General features: G+C 38.9%; 1 protein-coding gene across 5 annotated transcripts in view; it reads right to left on the bottom strand.

Annotated features, from left to right (window-relative positions):
• Nucleotides 1-20272, bottom strand: part of TESK2 (testis associated actin remodelling kinase 2) — a 129909-nt gene that overhangs the window by 69839 nt on the left and 39798 nt on the right. The gene's annotated exons all lie outside the window — the stretch shown is intronic.

The following is a 20272-nucleotide window of genomic DNA, read 5'->3' as shown; positions in this document are numbered from 1 at the left end:
GAAACACATTGTTAATAATACCTCAAGAAATCATGTCTTTAAAATTAAAAAAAAAAACCTTAGGAAAAAATGGGGAAAATTTATTAGGCTGGTTTCTTAAGGCCAACATTGCTGAGTCTTAGCAAACTGAAAGGAAAAAGTCTCTTTTGTGGAATTTTAATTGTGCACAAAAAAGATTCATGCATAAGCCTTATATAACACATAATGAACTATAAAACTGTCTTTACAGGACACTAAACCCACATCCTCAAAATCTCCCCCAAGCACCATAAAATGTATATCTATAAGAAAAAAACGTATTGCATGTTAAATATAGAAAGAAGGCAGTGAATCCTTTGGAGCTAATACTGTAGTAACCCAACACAAAGTACCTTATAATTATTTACACACACTCAAGTCAGATATAAAAACATGAGCCACACCACTCACACTATTACCCATATGCACAGAGCAAAGTCTACTTCTAAAACATTCATTCTCTGTAGGTTCAATCTATTTTACATATAAAAATATTATTTTATAATTTCAATGCACACTCAACAGGTTTAAAAAGAAACACAATACTTGCAAGAAAATTAACTATGTTTTCAGCCTCTAAATGTGGTGTCAGTAGTAGCAAAATGAGACTATCAGAGAAAATATTTTGCCTTACCCAAAAAAAGCTCAATTATTCACTTAGACATGTGTTTCCTACTGAATTATGAATGAGGCAGTAGAAAAGTTATTAAGTACCAAGGACCTCATTACTTTCTGGTTAAAAAAAATTCATTTCAGGGTTTCCCTGGTGGAGCAGTGATTAAGAATCCACCTGCCAATGCAGGGGACACGGGTTCGAGCCCTGGTCCAGGAAGATCCCACATGCCGCAGAGCAACTAAGCCCGTGCGCCACAACTACTGAGCCTGCGCTCTACAGCCCGCAAGCCACAACTACTGAGCCCACATGCCACAACTACTGAAGCCCACGTGCCTAGAGCCCGTGCTCCACAACAAGAGAAGCCACCGCAATGAGAAGCCTGCACACGGCAACAAAAAGTAGCCCCCGCTTGCCGCAACTAGAGAAAGCCTGTGTGCAACAACGAAGACCCAACTCAGCCAAAAATAAAATAAATTTAAAAAAAAAAAGAATGATTAAAAAAAAATTCACTTCAGATCATGCACAACAGGGACTTGCTATGCAAAAATGTCATCATCCTATGGACTTTCAGAGTATTGTTTCAGTATATTATTTCCAGTTGACCAAGTGGAAATTCCAGTAGAAATCATGACAATCTACTTAATTCTTCAATCTCCAGAAATTCTTTGACATGACAATAGCCCCAGAAGTTTAGTGTTAATATAGAACAGACATCACAGCTTATCTTAAAATTCAAAGAAACAATGCTTCAGAGTAGCCAGACATAAGAAGGGGAAGGAAGAAGCAAAACACTCAGAGCCACAGGAACCCTGAACAGAAGAACTGAGGCAGAACACTGGCTGTCTCTCCCCTCTTCTAGATCACTTAGTGAGATTTGGAACCCAACTCTCTTCCTAGTGCATCAATGATTCTGTTGTCATGTACCTCGTGATTGATGAAAGAGAAGTGGCTTTCCTTTTCAGATCCTGCATGGATAAGTTAAAAGAGACATTTATATACAAAGAACACACTGACAGTATTTTTCCAACTCTATTTACAGAAAACATCTGTGTTGTAATAAGCGCTCTCCATTCTGAAACTCACTCCTCTTTTTTTTTTTTCATCATCTGAAAACAATCACTGAGGTTTTTTTTAAAAAAGTCTGCTTTTAAGAAAGTTTAATATTGGGACTTCCCTGGTGGCACAGTGGATAAGAGTCCACGCTCTCAATGCAGGGGCCCTGGGTTCGATCCCTAGTCAGGGAACTAGATCCCAAATGCATGCTGCAACTAAGAGTTCACCTGCCACAACTAAGGATCCCATGTGCTGCAATTAAGGAGCCTGCGAGCTGCAACTAAGGAGCCCTGGAGCCTCAACTAAGGAGCCCACCTGACGCAACTAAGACCCGGTGCAACCAAATAAATAAATAAATATATAAATAAAAGAAAGTTTAATATTAAAATAATGTGTGAAATTTAGGGATAAAAATCTGTTTCAAACTAATCATAAAAAACCTTACTTCCGGGCTTCCCTGGTGGCGCAGTGGTTGAGAATCTGCCTGCCAATGCAGGAGACACGGGTTCGAGCTCTGATCTGGGAAGATCCCACATGCCGCGGAGCCACTAGGTCCGTGAGCCACAACTACTGAGCTTGCACGTCTGGAGCCTGTGCTCTGCAACAAGCGAGGCCGCGACAGTGAGAGGCCCGCGCACCGCAATGAAGAGTGAGTGGACCCCGCTCGCCGCAACTAGAGAAAGCCCTCACACAGAAACGAAGACCCAACGCAGCCAAAAATAAATAAATAAATAAATGTATTAAAAAAAACACCTTACTTCCTTAAACAAGTGATGAAAATGTCCATAACATTGTAGTTGTCTTTCATTTGCATAAAATATTTTTCTTCTTTCTTCTTAGCCCCTCAAATTCTACCTATCTTTGAAGGCCACACTCAAATATCCCCTTCCTCTCTGAAGTCTTCCTTGACTCTCTCTAGGACCTATTTGTGGTATCCCTCTTTATACTGCCTCAGAACAACATTCGGAACACCAGTATACCACTCACCACACAGTTCTGTACATAAATACCTCCTTGCTAGGCTATAAAGCATCTTGAGACCAGGCTCTATGTTGTATTTGTCTTTGTCTTGCAGAAGGCCTGGCACATCATAAGGTCACAGTGAAAACAACAGCAACAACAGTTAGTTAAATGATACTTCTAATGTACTTCCTAAGGACAGTGAATCATTTATTTATCCAGGTAATTTCTTTGGGGGGTGGTGCTTTTCTTTGTTTTTCTTTTTTTGGTGGCAGAGATTTGCGGGGGAGGATGCAAACAGAAAAGTAGTATAAGATTTGGCTTAAATTTTCTGGAGTTTACCATCTAGAAAGGGACAAACAATAAGCTATGTGACTAGTCAGATAAGAAAGAGAATAAAGAATCAAATACAGCATGAGAGGTATTTATATGAATGTTGATGCACTTAGGGAAAAACTTCATGGGACTTCAGTGACACCTCCAAGAATTAACAGATTTGGATAGATTTTTTTAAAGTACAGAACAGACTACAGGTGATAAAGAAAAAAGTACCATCAAATTTAGAGGTTCACAGAATATAGGGAACCTGCCTAAATGCAGGAGGATCTTCATTCCAAGTTGTCAAAACCATGAAAATTAATTAGCCCTCAAATCTACTTAGATTTTCAGATTAAAGGGAAGGCCTATTTCTGCCTAAGTTTGTCCTCTACACATAGATCATTGTTACTACTACTAAGAGGATTCCCAAGAGATTGATATCTTTAAATATCTTTAATTTTTTTTTTAATATATAGAATTGCCATATGATCCAGCAATTCTACTTCTGGGTATATACCCAAAATAATTGAAAACAGAGTCTTGAAAATATATTTGTACACCCAAGTTCATAGCAGCATTATTTACAATAGCCAAAAGGCAAAAGCAATCCATCCATCGATAGATGAACAGATAAACAAAATGTGGTATATACCATAATGGAATATTATTCAGCCTTAAAAAGGAAGGAAATTCTGACACGTGCTGCAACACGGATGAACCTTGAAGATATTATACGCTACATGAAGTAAGTTAGTCACAAAATGACAAATACTGTATGATTCCACTTATATGAGGTTCCTAGGGTAGTCAAACTCATACAGAAATATGGTAGAATGGTGGTTGCTAAGGGTTGTGGGGAGGGGAGGAATTTGGAGCTGTTTAATTGGTACAGAATTTCAGCTTTGCAAGATGAAAAGAGTTCTGGAGAGTATAGCACAAAACCGTGAACTGAACTATACACTTAAAAATGGTTAAGATGGGGCTTCCCTGGTGGCGCAGTGGTTGAGAGTCCGCCTGCCGATGCAGGGGACATGGGTTCGTGCCCCGGTCCGGGAAGATCCCACATGCCGCCGAGCGGCTGGGCCCGTGAGCCATGGCCGCTGAGCCTGCGCGTCCGGAGCCTGTGCTCCGCAACGGGAGAGGCCACAACAGTGAGAGGCCCACGTACGGAAAAAAAAAAAAAATGGTTAGGATGGTAAATTTTATGTTATATATCCTTTATCACAATTATAAATAAAAGAAGGAAGGTTAAAAAAAAAAAAGAAGGAAGGTAAGGAAGAAAAGAAAGAAGAGATGGAGAGAAAAGAGGAGAGGAGATGTGAGGAGCGAAGGGTAAGGGAGAGGATCACCAAGGTAAGGAAATTACTACCTCTCCTTGACTTTTAAACTCATCTGATGCTACCACAGGATCTTCAAATCCACTTTCTAAAGAAGAGCATAGCAGAGTGGTGAAGTACTCGAGCTTTGGAGATGAGCAGACCGAATCCAAGTTTTAACACTTAAATGATTAGAGTGACTTCTCGTTGAAGTCTTCTGTTGTAAAATGAAGAGAATAATAGTCTCTGTCTCACATGGAGGATAAAATGATGTTGTTATGTTAGATAAACAAAATAATGTGTATAACATACTTAACACAGTGCTTGGCACATAGTAAACATTCATATAAATAGGTGTTGTTTTTAATAAAAATAAGAAACTATATGTTCATAAGAATTTAGCATATCAGGTGAGTTTGAGATGATATAGAAAATGTACACTTGTAATTTTAAGTAAAAATAGCAATATTCAAATCTGTATATGCCCCTGAGATTGCTTATTTATTACAAAGGGGAAAAGGTACTTTTACAATGGAGCGGTCTGGCGGCTAGCACTTAACCAAGGGATCTTATTTAGCATTACCGAAAGTAAGACATGCAACATTATCGAAAGTAAGACATGCAACATTATCAACCTTCTGATACAATGTATTATACTTGCCAAAATGTTTAACTCAAATCTAATTATAAGAAAAAAATTAGACATATTCAGAATATCTAAAATACAACTGGATGGTACTCTTCAGACAAAGTGTGGGGGAATATTCCACATTAAAAGAGACTGATAGTCATAACCACTGAAATGAAATGCATGAAACCTTGATTGGATTCTGGGTCAAAAAAAGCTGTAAAAGACTTTTTGGAGGCAAACAGGAAAAAAAATTTTTAATGGAATTATTTATTTATTTTTTTAATTTTTTTGCTGTGCCCTGAGGCTTGTGGGATCTTAGCTTCCCAGTCAGGGATTGAACCCAGGCCCCAACAGTAAAAGTGCTGAGTCCTAACCACTGGACAACCAGGGAATTCCCAGGGAAATTTTAAATAGGGACTGTATATTAAATTATTTTACTGAATTAAGGTTAATTGTCTAAGGTATAAATAGTGATACTATGGCTTTGTAGGAGAATATATTCTTGGAAGATACATACTAAAGTATTTAAGTGTCACGATGTCTGCAATTTGCTTTCAAGTGGTTTGCCGGAAAAAATACAGAGAGATAAAGCAATGTAACAAAATATTAATAATTGGTGATTCTAGTTGAAGGGACTTAACAGACGTCTATTGCATTAGTCTTTCAATTTTCTACAGATTTTAAAAGTTTCCACGGGACTTCCCTGGTGGCGCAGTGGTTAAGAATCCGCCTGCCAACGCAGGGGACACGGGTTCAAGCCCTGGTCCAGGAAGATCCCACATGCCGTGGAGCAACTAAGTCCGTGGCAACAAAGCCACAACTGCTGAGTCCAAGTGCCACAACTACTGAAGCCCGTGTGCCTAGAGCCTGTGCTCCGCAACAAAAAGCCACTGCAATGAGAAGCCCGCGCACCATATACCCTGAGAAAACCATAATTCAAAGAGTTATGTACCACAATGTTCATTGCAGCTCTATTTACAATAGCCAGGACATGGAAGCAACCTAAGTGTCCACAACAGATGAATGGATAAAGAAGATGTGGCACATATATACAATGGAATATTACTCAGCCATAAAAAGAAACAAAGTTGAGTTATTTGCAGTGAGGTGGATGGACCTAGAGTGAAGGTCCATACATACAAAGTGAAGTAAGTCAGAAAGAGAAAAACAAATACCATATGCTAACACATATATATGGAATCTTAAAAAAAATGGTTCTGAAGAACTTAGGGGCAGGAAGGAATAAAGACACAGACGTAGAGAATGGACTTGAGGACATGGGGAGGGGGAAGGGGAAGCTGGGACGAAGTGAGAGAGTGGCATGGACATATATACATACCAAATGTAAAACAGATAGCTAGTGGGAAGCTGCCACATAGCACAGGGAGATCAGTTCGGTGCTTTGTGTCCACCTAGAGGGGTGGGATAGGGAGGGTGGGAGGGAGACGCAAGAGGGAGGAGATACGAGGATATATGTATATGTATAGCTGATTCATTTTGTTATACAGCAGAAACTAACACACCATTGTAAAGCAATTATACTCCAATAAAGATGTTTAAAAAAAAAAAAAAAGCAGCCCGCGCACCACAACGAAGAGTAGCCCCTGTTTGCCTCAACTAGAGAAAGCCCCTCAACTAGAGAAAGCCCGCGGGCAGCAACAAAGACCCAACGCAGCCAAAAATAAATAAATAAATAAAACTAGTGTTAAAGATGACTTCAAGGTCTACAAACAAAGGAACAAACCACAAACTAAAGGTCAGTCAAGTGTGTGCATGCAGCCTGGAAGTAACTGGAAGTAACTGATAATCTTTCATTAGACTTTTCAGCCACATTCAAATAACAGCAAATACTATAATCTTCTATACACAAGGCACTGTGCTAGATGTTGAGAAGGCTCTTACAGATCAACATGAGACATCAGTTTGTCAGATCTTCCAGCAATCTTTGCCCCCAAATTGCAAAGTTATCTTGTTGCTCTCCAGCTTAAAATTCTTCAATAGCTCACCACTACCTGGGGAATAAAGTCCAAACTCCTTAACAAAATTTAATCCATCTTCTGCTCCCTGTATATTCCCACCATCTTCTCCCCTTACCTTTAGTTATTACATACTAATATTTGTAATTCTTTCCAAAGGTATCACCCTCTCCACACTTACTTGCCTTGACACATGCTATTCTCAATGCCTTGATGTAATCCTCAATCCCCTGATCCCTATCCCAATCTCCCTTCCAAATTCCCTTCAATTATTCAAGATATAAGAAACATCACTTTCCCTGGGAAAATCTTACTTTATTTCAAGGAAAGTTGGATGGCTCCACTCTGTTTTCTTAGTACTCTGTTCTTATTTATCTCTGTTACAGCACTTGCATATTGTATGCTGTTAGTCTACGTATCTATTTATCTCCAATATACCTAAGGGCAGTTCCAATTCAAGGTGGCAACTAGGAAGCTCCTGAACTTACCTCCTCCCTGAGACACAGAATCTACAACTGCATATGGAACAATTTCCTATATGCCTAAGAGCAAAGACTGCCTTATTCATTTCTTTATCCCCAGAATAGTTATTCAGCTCCCCGCCTCCCCAAAACACACATTCTGACAAGCAGGACTTCTTCTTATATGGACAAACCTAGATTTTTGGCAAAAATTGTTAAAAGGTAAGCAGGAAAGAAAAGTATGGCAATTATTACATAACTATCAACAGACACTGGTAGACTCTGGAATAGAAAAAGCAGATTACAGGTTATATACAATCCTATGTCCATTAGCTACTACTCTATCCATTTTTATTCCATTCAAGTAAGCATATTAACATGCAAATGAGTGACAGTAAATATAGGGGTGCCTCTAATTCAACTCTAATTTATATGTTTTAAATTATTTGCATATGTTGATACTTTAACCATTTTAAATAACAAATCACATGCAATAACTTCATCCTTTAGCAGTGTGGTATGAAACCAAACTGAGAATCTCTTCTCTGGCAAAGTGCCTAGTATTTAGTAGTTGACTGCTCAAAAAATGTTTGCTGAATTTAAATGGATAACTTGAGTCGGGATGGTTATTTTCTAGAAGTGGAGAAAAGCATAAACCTCTGACCACCGCAGAGAACTAATAAGGGGAGAATTAAATAACAAAAAAAGGACAACAAGGTAAGAACTGTAACAAAGTAATTAATCATTAAATTAACTATTAGATGAGTGGCTTAGGACTTCGAGCCAAGAAGTCACAGTGAGTGTACAATAAGTATACAGTAAGCTGGTATAGCAACATTAGTATTAGGCAAATAAAGTTTAAAGCAGTAGTTTTCAAGGGAGGCTGTAACATCTCACTTCAGAGGGGTCTTTGAAGTTTTCAGGTGAAGTGTTTTGGTTATAACAACGATTGGAGGCAGGGAGTGTCGCAGGCCTGAGATGCTAGACATCCTGCAGGTACGGGACAATACCGCACAAGGAAGCATTGTTCCATGTCCAGTATGAAATGCAAATGTCTTACCAGACATTCATGTAAATAAAGAACATATTTATTATTAACTAAGCTTGGATTCTAACTCCATTTTACATAAAAACAAAGTCATCTCGCATAGTTTTAAAATATACTGAACTTCCTAGGAATGTAACTACCTGTAAATTGAGGAAAATTGTTTTTTTGTTTTGTTAAGAATATCATTAAGAACTGGTCAACATTTCAGAAGATCAGACCACCAATGGCAATGCTGCTTCTGAATCCCAATATAACACATCTGTATCAGAATCCATTTGTAGTTTTTATATTCATGGTGATTTATTTAGCCTTTATTAAAAAAAATCAAATATATAAATAAAAAGTGGGGAATCCTGGTGGTCCAGTGGTTAGGACTTGGCGCTTTCACTGCCAGGGGCCCAGGTTCGATCCCTGGTCAGGGAACTAAGATTGCACATGTCTCACGGCCAACACAAAAGTACAACATGGATAAACAAGAAGTGTGTTTTTGCTTTACCCACAAATAAAATTATCAATGTGACTACTCTGCCAACTTTTTTTCCTGATGGAACATTCCAGTTAAATGAACATTTAGAAAGAAACACTCTGATAAAGTTGGCAAAGATATATTATACCTCCCTGTTTTCTCTCCTTAATCAATCTGTAGTTTGTCTTGGCAAGCTATTCCTATTTCAGCTGAAGTTACCTCTTTCCCTTATCATATCACAAATAAGTCTGGCCTGTTATTACACTTTTATTCTAATATTCACTGGCATCTCTGCTCTTTAATTTTTCCCCTTTCGTGGAGTGGCTTTTGTCCTCTCTTAAAACTAAACCTGTCATGTTTAGGAAGGTAAAAGCATCTAACCACTTTACTATGTCTTCTAGCATAGTTAGGCCCCAAAATGTGTATATTGAAATCATTTTTACTAATTTAATTTTCTTTTACTTTTCGTTTATTACACAGGGTATCATGTCGATGTTATATAATTATAAAGCAATACTACCAAAGTTACCTATCGATTTCATTTCAGGGTAGTTAAGAGTCATGTTTTTAAAAATTGCTGTAATACCTAAATTTATAGCACTTGCTACATACTAGGTTCCGCTGTGTAACTGCTTTAGATGTATTAACTCAGTTAATTCTCAAAATAATTCTGTGAGATATGTATTAATATTTCCCATTTTACAGCTATGGAAACGGAGGCAAGGGGAGATTAAATGACTTTTTCAAAATGAGAGACCTAGTAAATGGCAGAGACAGAATTTGAACCCAGATAATGCAAAGAACATTCGGCCTGACAGGGTTGAAAACAAGTGGGCTAAGGAAAAAAGCACTGCGTGCACACTACATAATAATAATTTTGTCAAGAAATAATAATCATGATCTTGTATGTATCTAACAACATACCCTTATAATATACCAAACAAAAACTGACAAAATAAAAGGCAAATTTGACAAATCCAGAATCTCCACAGGATATTTTAAAATACCTCTCAGAAACTGAAAGCTTAAGCAGACAAGAAATGAGTATGGATATGGTTTTTTTAATAACAAAACTGACATGCTTGATCCAATCTTGTCCCACAAAGGTAAGTTTTGTTGATTTTTTCAAGTGTATGTGAAACAATTTACCAAAATGCATGGATACTACATCATGATGGTTGAATCACATTCTCAGACCACTATGAAATAAAATTAAAAGTCAAAAATAAAGAGATAATTAAAAATAAGCATAGTGGGCAATACTAATTGTTTACCCAACATCTATTTTCCCCTTTTCTTAACTGACGTAACTCCAATTAGGTGGCATCCTGCTTAATTAAAACATTCAATCTGGCTATCTTCCTTGCAGCTAGGGTGGCCAGATGACATAGTCCTAGTAAGGCGATGTAAGTGGGAATTGCTTGGTGGGGGATTCTGGGAATGCTAATGTTTTCCTGATGAAATTGTCCTTTTTCTAGTCTGAAGCAAAGATGTGGTGCTTGCATCAAGAGCAGCTAACTTGTAACCAAAAGGACAAAAGCCACACACTAAAGAGAGAGCTAGAGGAAGCCTGGATTGTTGATGACTTCCTCAAGCAGTTGTAAAGCACAGGAATTTCTCAAGATTTCCTGAAAAAAATTAATATATTATTTGAAAAAGCCACTGTGTTCAGGTTTCTGTAGCATACTGCCTAAGACAATCCTAACTGATCTGTAAAAGGTTCAAAATAAATAATTTAGAGTTCAACTAAAGATTCTAGGGAAAAAAAGTATAATAAAGATAAAAACAAAAAATTAATGAAATAGAAAATGAAACAATAAAGAGGTTCAACAAAACAAAAGTTGATTTGGGAGAGAAAAAAACTAATAAAATATATGTATCTACAGAAATTTTGCATTTTCGGGTCTCTGCCTACTTCTCTAGACTCATCACAGGCTTGCCATTTCTTTCCATGCACCCACCAGACTTGAACCAAACCTAATTTTTCACCCACCATTCTGAAAATATTCCACGCTCTTATTCCTCTGTGCCTCTGCGAATGCTTTTCTTCATGCTTGAAATGCCCTTTCCCTGCTTGTCTATCTGACAAGCTCTTTCTTCCCCTTCAAGAAAACTCAAGGGTGAACTCTGGGAAGCATTCTCTGACCCCTTCAAACAAGGTTTGTACTGGTGCCCCTTATTAAGTCCCTTAGCACCCTATGCATACTTTCACACACTCAGCAACTATCTATTAAGCAATTTGAGGCTCTTGATAAAGGCTCTGTTTCAGCAAATACTGTATTTTAAATACATTTCCTGTCTTCCACCCTAAGCAAAGAGCTCTTTTAGGGCAGGATTTTATTTATTTCTCTATCCCTAGCACTAGCTCAATGAACTACACCTAATGAGCATTAACTAAATACTTGCTGAGTAAATGAATGAATGATTAAGATAGCAAATAACTGCAGTGTTTATTACATGCTAGAACAGAAGTATTAGCAGAGTGCTATGAGGTCTCAAAGGGGAAGCAACCAACCCTCTCACTTGCCTCACTGCAAAAATAATATACTCTAACATCAGCTTTTTATAATATCTCTCACATGCTTTCACATATATCATATCATCTACAGAAATACATCTATGCACTGAGTGAATCCAAGCTGTACATACAACTTGTGTGCTTCCAGTTTTTGTTTTTCCAGCTGGATTTTCAATTAAGGTAAAGGATCTTGGGAGATACTTTTGTATAGCAATATGCACAAAGTAAAATTTTCTACCTGATAAATTATCCCTTGATGTCACCTAGTGCTGGGCTCACCCCACAGACACATCTGCAAAATTCTTTACTAATTAGCAGCCCAACTTTCCACATCAGCTCTGGAGGAACTAGTAAATGTACTGAATATGGCCCAAAACTACAATCATATACTACTGTGTGTAAACCTTAAGAACACATGTGATACAAATAATCTCCTTTAAAACACATCACTTCACCCCAAAAAACTGAACCTCCCCATGACAGCTCCATCTCTGAAACCCCCTGTAGCTCAAAGAGGTTGCAAAACCAGATAAATGCAACATGGAAAACAACAGGAAATTTAGCAAGAAGCAGTTTTGACAGACAATAAGGATATGCAATAAAGACCATTTCCAAGGTGCAGAGCCCTAAGAAGCCTTGGACTGCTATCATCCTCTTTCTCCCAGGCTTTTCAATGCTAAACTCCTTTTTAAAAGGTGGTGGGAGATGGGAAGGAAGTTCTTTCCTCTCTATTCTCTCTTTTGTAAATCTCCGTAATATGGTGTCAGCCCCTTGGAATTCATGTTTGGTAGATTTGGTAGCTTCCCTGATCTTTAGGAACCTGTCTCTAACTGTTGCTTGTCTCTTTTTTCTCCACATCCTCCCCAAGTAAAGGGACCTGTGAAGATTCAGTCCTTGCTGCTCTAGTCTTCTCTGTCCATACTCTTTTCCTTAACTGTTTCTGACATTGTAAACATTCTCTGATGATTAAAAATGTGTTCAATTCCTAAAAAACACTGCATTCGTGCCAGAGTAATATGGTACAATTAAGGGTTTTCTCTACATTCATTACCCTTTAATTCCATTCTTTATATTGAAGGTTACATTAATTCTCTAACTACATGGGGTAGTTTAATTCTGAAACAGCTGGTTTGATATGAAGAGATAAACAGACACACACACACACACACACACACACCCCACACACAAATCTTGCTCATGGAAGTTTTGGAGTTGAGGGTGATTCACATCACTCCCAGAACTCACTACTTTGTTCCCCAAATGGCCTTGGTATAAACTGACATCTCAGTCAGAGCAAAAACTCTGAAAACTGGTAACATCAGAAATACCTAATAGGCTTTCTCCTAACCTTCATCTTCAGGTAGAACATGTACTGTCTCACATCATCCTCACTGTCCAATTCTTAGTCATCTTACAAAAGCTGCCTTATACACCTCTAAGACTATAGAGCTTAACTCTTTTCTGATACAGTAATTATTAAAACATACAGGCACTGCATCTTATTAGAAGAGTCACATGCAGTACTGATGAAAACACTGTTTACAGTGAGGTCTCAGAAAGGTGTATAGAGAAGCACAAACACAACCGTGAAATAAAATATAAACAATCTGCGAGTTCCCTGGTAGCCTAGTGGATAGGATTCCGGACTTTCTCTGCTGTGGCAGGGGTTCAATTCCTGGTCGGGGAACTGAGATCCCACAAGCCACGTGGCATGGCAAAAAAAAAGGATAAAATATAGACAATCTGAGAAAAATCCTTAAGTACTTGTAGATTCAGATTGCAACATTTAAAAGAGAAGATTCACTCTCATACAAATTTCACAAGTTATAGTTTGAGAGGATAAAAAATTATAGTCACTTGGGGCACTGAAACCACAGCAGCAACACTAGCAATAATGAGATCCAGTATCTTACTTTTCAGACAAAGCAGACAAGGCTACCAGAGAACACAGAACCTTTACATTCCTAAGCACAAAAATAAAACATCCCAGAACAAAATAACATTCACATACTAAAATGTTTCCTTTACTTTCCATATACAACTGTTCACCCTACAGATTTAAAGTTTGCGTGACAAACTCCATGTGCACTAAATAATAAATGTACAGCCATGAATGTGAAAAAATCTGTTTTTCAGTACCAAGCAGACAGCAGATATCTGGCTCTTCTTGTTTATAAGTTTACTAATCTTATGGCTTAGCATTTCTAGATACAGTGCTGTCAATTTCAGAAAATATACCAAGGAGAGAAAGTGGGAACCTAAGCCTTTGTCTTATCTTTTTTTTTTAAATTTATTTATTTTTTAATTTTTGGCTGCATTGGGTCTTTGTTGCTGCCCGCGGGCTTTTCTCTAGTTGCCGCAAGCAGGGGCTACTCTTTGTTGTGGTGCGTGGGCTTCTCAGTGGGTGGCTTCTCTTGTTGCAGAGCACGGGCTCTAGGCGCGTGGGCTTCAGTAGTTGTGGCACTCAGGCTCAGTAGTTGTGTCTCACGGGCTTAGCTGCTCTGCAGCATGTGGGATCTTCCCAGACCAGGGCTCAAACCCGTGTCCCCTGCATTGGTAGGCAGATTCTTAACCACTGCACCACCAGGGAAGCCCTGTCTTATCTTTTATACCTCGTTATATATTGTACTTGCCACATGAATTTAATCAGGTTGAACTCTATAAAAAACTCTTATTATATATGCTATCATAGTCCAGAAATATCATAAATACATACAAATTAATAATCTATTTCTTGTATACCAAATCAAAATTAGATGCAATAGTCCATTCATCAATTAGGTAGATAGGAATTCAAATCCTAGTTGTTCCATTTACTTGTAATATATTTGGCAAGATGCTAAATATTTTTTTTTTTGCAGTACGCTGGCCTCTCACTGTTGTGGCCTCTCCCATTGCGGAGCACAGGCTCTGGACGCACAGGCTCAGCGGCCATGGCTCACGGGCCCAGCCGCTCCGCGGCATGTGGGATCCTCCAGGACTGGGGCACGAACCTGTGTCCCCTGTGTCAGCAGGCAGACTCTCAACCACTGAGCCACCAGGGAAGCCCAAGATGCTAAATATTTTTAACCTCAGTTTCCTCATTTATATAATGGAAGTCTAACTACTTATAGGATTGTTGTAGTCATTTTAAAAGATAACGTGTATGAGTTCTTGACACAGTACTTATCACAAAGAACTCGACAGATCTTAACTATATATAATAGAAATAGTAACTAGCCCTTATATAGGGTGTATTACGTGCTAGACATTATTCTAAGTACTTCATATATACTAGTTCATTATATCTTCTCAACAACACCACTATTATTATCTCCATTTTGCAAATGAGGAAACCAAGGCACAAAAGTCAAGTAACTTGCCCAAGATCAGAAAGTTTATAAGTGGTAGAGTCAAGATTCAAACCAAGGCAGCCTAGCTCCAGTCTCTCAGCTACTTTGCCTCTTAATGTATTCTTATAATGTACATATATACATTTTTTCTTATGCAATGAATATTTAGTGAGTGCCCTCTATGTGGCAGTCTGCGCTAAACATACAGACATGAAAAACACAGGAGTTTTGATCTAACAGAGAAAGGCAAACAAGTAAACAAAAATGTATCATTGCTCTGATAAAGTCTGTAGACGGTATATAGGAGGCATAAAGAAGGGAACACTCATTCATGCTATGAAAAATATGATACTAATAGTAAGAAAAGAAGGCATCTGATTTCATATAACCTTCAAAACTGAAATCACATCTAAAAAGTAGTAGGCTGATAAAAAAGAATGAAATAATGCCATTTGCAGCCACATGGATGGACCTGGAGATTATCATACTAAGTGAAGCAAGTCAGAGAAAAACAAGTATCATACTATAACACTTATTTGTGGAATCTTTAAAAAAAATGATACACATCTACTTATTTTACAAAACAGTAACAGACTCACAGACACAGAAAACAATCATATGGTTACCAAAGGGAAAGGGGGGTGGGGGAGGGATAAATTAGGAGTTTTGGATTAACAAACTACAGATATACACTGCTATATATAAAATAGATAAACAACAAGGACCTACTATATAGCACAGGGAACTATATTCAATACCTTGTAATAACCTATAGTGGTAAAGAATCTGAAAAAAATATGAATGTATGTATAACTGAATCACTTTGCTGTATACCTGAAACCAACACAACATTGTAAATCAACTATACTTCAATAAAAAATTTTTAATAAAATAAAATAAAAAAATAGTGGGCTGACCTAAGATCAAATTTGAACTGTTGTGTAAAACTGAAATAGAGAAAATAACAATATCAAAAATTTTAAGAGCTTGATGGACTAGGCATTGTACAAGGTGATCTACATATTTCATTTGATCCTTCCAACACTACAAGTTGGGCATTGTTATACAGGGTACAGTGAAATGAACAAAAACTCTGTGTTCATCTTAGGTGTGAATTTCTTCATCACTCTCACTCTTCCACTCATTCTAACGCACAGATACACACATACACACACTGCTTCTCTTACCTCTGTTGGTAGTCCTATTTAGACTCCTTTGCCAGCTCTTCCTTCCTCTACACAACCCTTAAATGTTGGAGTTCCTCAATGCTTGGTCCCAAGCCCTCTGTATAATCTCATTCATATCCTTGGCTTCAGCTACTCTATGTAAATGGCTCTTAAATTTACATTTCCAAACAAGATCTATTCTCTGAGCCCTAGATCTTTATAAGAAACTGCTTATTGGGACTTCCTGGTGGTCCAGGGGTTAAGAATCCGCCTTCCAATGCAGGGGATGCAGGTTCGATCCCTGGTCGGGGAACTAAGATCCCACATGCCATGGGGCAACTAAGCCCACACACTCTAGAGCCCGCGTGCCACAACCAGAGACCCCTCATGCCTCAACTACTGAGCCCGCACGCTCTGGAGACCATGCGCCACAACTAGAGAAAAGCCTGCATGGTGCAACGAAAGGCGCAGCATGCTGCAACAAAGATCCCACATGCCGCAACTAAGACCCGATGCAGCCAAATAAATAAATATTAAAAAAAAAAAAAGCAGGGCTCCCCTGGTGGCGCAGTGGTTGAGAGTCCGCCTGCCGATGCAGGGGACACGGGTTCGTGCCCCGGTCCAGGAAGATCCCACATGCCGCAGAGCGGCTAGGCCCATGAGCTATGGCCGCTGAGCCTGCGCATCCGGAGCCTGTGCTCCACAACGGGAGAGGCCACAACAGTAAGAGGCCCGCGTACTGCAAAAAAAAAAAAAAAAGAAAGAAAAAGAAAAAGAAAGAAAGAAACTGCGTATGGATCATTTCCACATATAGGTCTCATAAGCACCTCACACCAATCCAAATTTAAAATCATCAAATGTGCTCCTCCTTCAGGGCTCATACTTGAAATCATCTCTTTTTTCTTAAAATTTATTTAATTTATTTCTGGCTGCATTGGTTCTTCGTTGCTGTGCACAGGCTTTCTCTAGTTGCGGAGAGCAGGGGCTACCCTTCGTTGCAGTGTGCAGGCTTCTCATTGAGGTGGCTTCCCTTGTTGTGGAGCACAGGCTCTAGGTGCGCAGGCTTCAGTAGTTGTGGCATGCGGGCTCAGTAGTTGTGGTGCACGGGCTTAGTTGCTCTGCGGCATGTGGGACCTTCCCAGACCAGGGTTCAAACACGAGTCCCCTGCATTGGCAGGAGGATTCTTAACCACTGCGCCACCAGGGAAGTCCCTTGAAATCATCTTTGATTCCTCTTTCCTCTCACCATCACATCCAATCATTCACCAAATGCTACAGATAATACCTTCTAAATATCTCTCCATTTTTTTTACAAGCATACTTAAATTGGTAAATTAAAAAGCATGTCTAGTATTTCAAATCATTTCATTCTTCTCCACCTCCATTGCTACCACACAACACTTCCACCACAAGTTACACATTACATCTTTCACCTGGACCATTGCCAAACTGAATCTATTCTTACCCTCTCCAATTCATTTGATATTTGCAGCCAGTAATTTTTTATAATGCACATCAGAACATATTACACCCTTGAATAAAAGCAAGTTTCTTAAGATAAAGTCCAAAATCATTACCTTTTAGGACCTCTATAGATGATGAGGTCCTCAACAATAAACCTCTGCTTACATCTCTTACCAATGTCCCACTGACCTTCTGCTCTAGCCATTCTAGACTTCTCTCAAATCCTCAACTGCACCTCAGACTCCATTCACTGGCCTATGAATAGACTGTTCCTTCTCCTAGAAATGCTCATCTCCAACCTATTTCTTCACTTGGCTAGTTCCTACTCACCCTTCAGGTCTCAACTTAAACTCCACTTGTTCAAGAAAACCATCATCCCTCTTCAAATTAAGCGTATGGCTTTTTTGTAGCCCCACTGCAATCTGTGTGTGGCGACAGATTGGACGCTATAATCTCCGCCTCCTGGTGTCATGCCATTATGTGATTCTGTCCCCCGACCCTTGGCAGGATCAGTGACTTACTCCACACGAATTCAATATGGGAAAAGTGACTTTAATGTAAATTAAAACATTAAAGAAGAATTAACTGCAACCTAAATATAATGATGTTACATAAGACTAACCCACATCTTGCTCGGAGACTCTCTTGTTTGCTGGCTTTGAAGAATCAAGCTGCCATATGGAGAAGGAAACATAGCAAGGACCAGAAGCCCTCAAATTCAGCAGCATGCCAGGAATTGAATGCTGCCAACAACCACGCAGGCTTAACAGCAGATCGTTCCCCACTTGAGCCTCATGTAAAACGGCCGCCCCAGCTGACACCTTGATTGCAGCTTTGTAAGACTCTGAAGCAGGGCACCCAGCTAAGTCATACCTGGACTCTTGAACTACAGAAACAGATATAATAATATGTGTTCTTTTAAACCACCGCATTGGTGGTAAACTTGTTATGCAACAATAAATAATATACTATGCTTCCCTTTATGTGGCAATTACCCTTGTAATTACTTAATGTAACTGCTTACCATTAGATTATAATTTCCACAAGGTCAGGATTAACAAGTTTTAATCATCACTGTGTCTCAGCACTTTTCACAGTGCCTGGTATTTAGAAAGACCACAATACATTGAAGGAATGAATGGATGGATAGATGGATGAATGAATGCCTACTCTATTCTAGGCACAGTGCTATATCCTGGAGAAATGAAGGTAAATAGGACATGGTCCCTGTTCTCATGGAGCTTAAAGCTAAGTGGGATGACAAGACACTTTAAACAGATGATGTCAAAAGAATATGATAAGGTAACATAGGTTTCTGTGAAGACACAGAATATGGGCATTTAACTCAGACTGCAAGGGTCCAGATATGGGAGAGGAGAAAATCTCCCCAAGAGTAGTAAGACAAACAAGGCTTTGGGAGGGATGATCAAATCAGTACTATGAGTACCACTCTCTCAAGACTGACATCATTACCAACAACGCCTTTAGAATATAATCTGGTTCCAAACTGACAAAGTATTTGATATGGTGGGCTTAAAAACAAGAAGCCATACCTCTTGTTATATGAGAAGACACATTTTAACTGTATTAGTTAACAAGAAAAGCTGATTCCAAAGAAATTCAATTAATCTTCTAAAGGAATGTATGTTTGGGGATTGATTCTCAAGAGATCACCTATGCAATCAAGATTCATATTGATCAGGCAACATGATCTTGTATATAGAAAACTCTAAAAAAAAAAAAATCCACACTACAAAAACTATTAGAACTAATAGAAGAGTTCAGCCAGGTTACAGGATATAAGATAAATACATAAAAATCAATTGTATTCTACACTAGCAATAAGCAATCTGAAAATGAAATTAAGAAGACAATTCCCCCGACAACAAAACTGCTAGAGGGACTTCCCTGGTGGTCCAGTGGTTGAGACTCCACACTCCCAATGCCGGGGGCCTGCGTTTGATCCCTGAACAGGGAACTAGATCCCACACGCCGCAACTAAGAGCCCGCATGCTGCAACTAAAAGAGCCTACATGCCACAACTAAAGATCCCGCATGTGGCAATGAAGATCCCACGTGCCGCAGCTAAGACCTGGCACAGCCAAATAAATAAATAAATATTTTTTAAAAACTGCAAGAAACAAAGTCCTATCCTTAGAACGCAGGGTAGCTAGAGCATTCTCCTTAAAGTTCTCTTCTAGAGGAGACAAAAAGATTTCAGCTCTTCCTGTGTTTTTCCCTATAGTATCCCCTTCTGTCACTTTGGAAGACACCAACTGGCTTTGGCCTGACATTGGCATTCTTAGTTTGATCTCAGCCACTGCATCCTTCCAACACTTCCACTGTTGAAGTTAAAGAAAGAGTCCTCATTGCATGAGTATAAGAATCCTCCCAAGCAAAACACCACTTTCTTAGTTTTCTTTTTAAAATCCCTTTCATTGTAGTCACTTTTGTTTTAATAAAATATTCCTTTTTTTAAGACCCAGGAAGGAAGGAAGGGAGGGAGGGAGGGAGGAAGGAAGAAAGAAAGAGAGAAAGAAAAGAAAAGAAGACAATTCCATTTAAAAAAGCACCAAAACTTAAGAGCTAAAACTACAGAATTCTTAGAAAAAAACATTAGGGAAAATCTTCATGACATTGAATTTGGCAACAATTTCGTGGATATGACATCAAAAGCACAGGCAACAAAAGGAAAACTGAAAATTGAATCTCAACAAAATTAATAACTTTTCTGCATTAAAGGACACTACATAAAGAACTCCTACGACTCAACAAAAACAACCCAACTTAAAAATGGGCAGGGGGGCTTCCCTGGTGGTACAGTGGTTGAGAGTCCGCCTGCCAATGCGGGGGACACGGGTTCGTGCCCCGGTCCGGGAGGATCCCGCGTGCTGCGGAGCGGCTGGGACCGTGAGTCATGGCCGCTGGG

This window comes from Tursiops truncatus, chromosome 1 (assembly GCF_011762595.2).
Source record: "Tursiops truncatus isolate mTurTru1 chromosome 1, mTurTru1.mat.Y, whole genome shotgun sequence".
NCBI lineage: Eukaryota > Metazoa > Chordata > Mammalia > Artiodactyla > Delphinidae > Tursiops > Tursiops truncatus.
The sequence above is the reverse complement of the archived record's forward strand: the minus strand, read 5'-3'. Positions and strand labels throughout refer to the sequence as shown.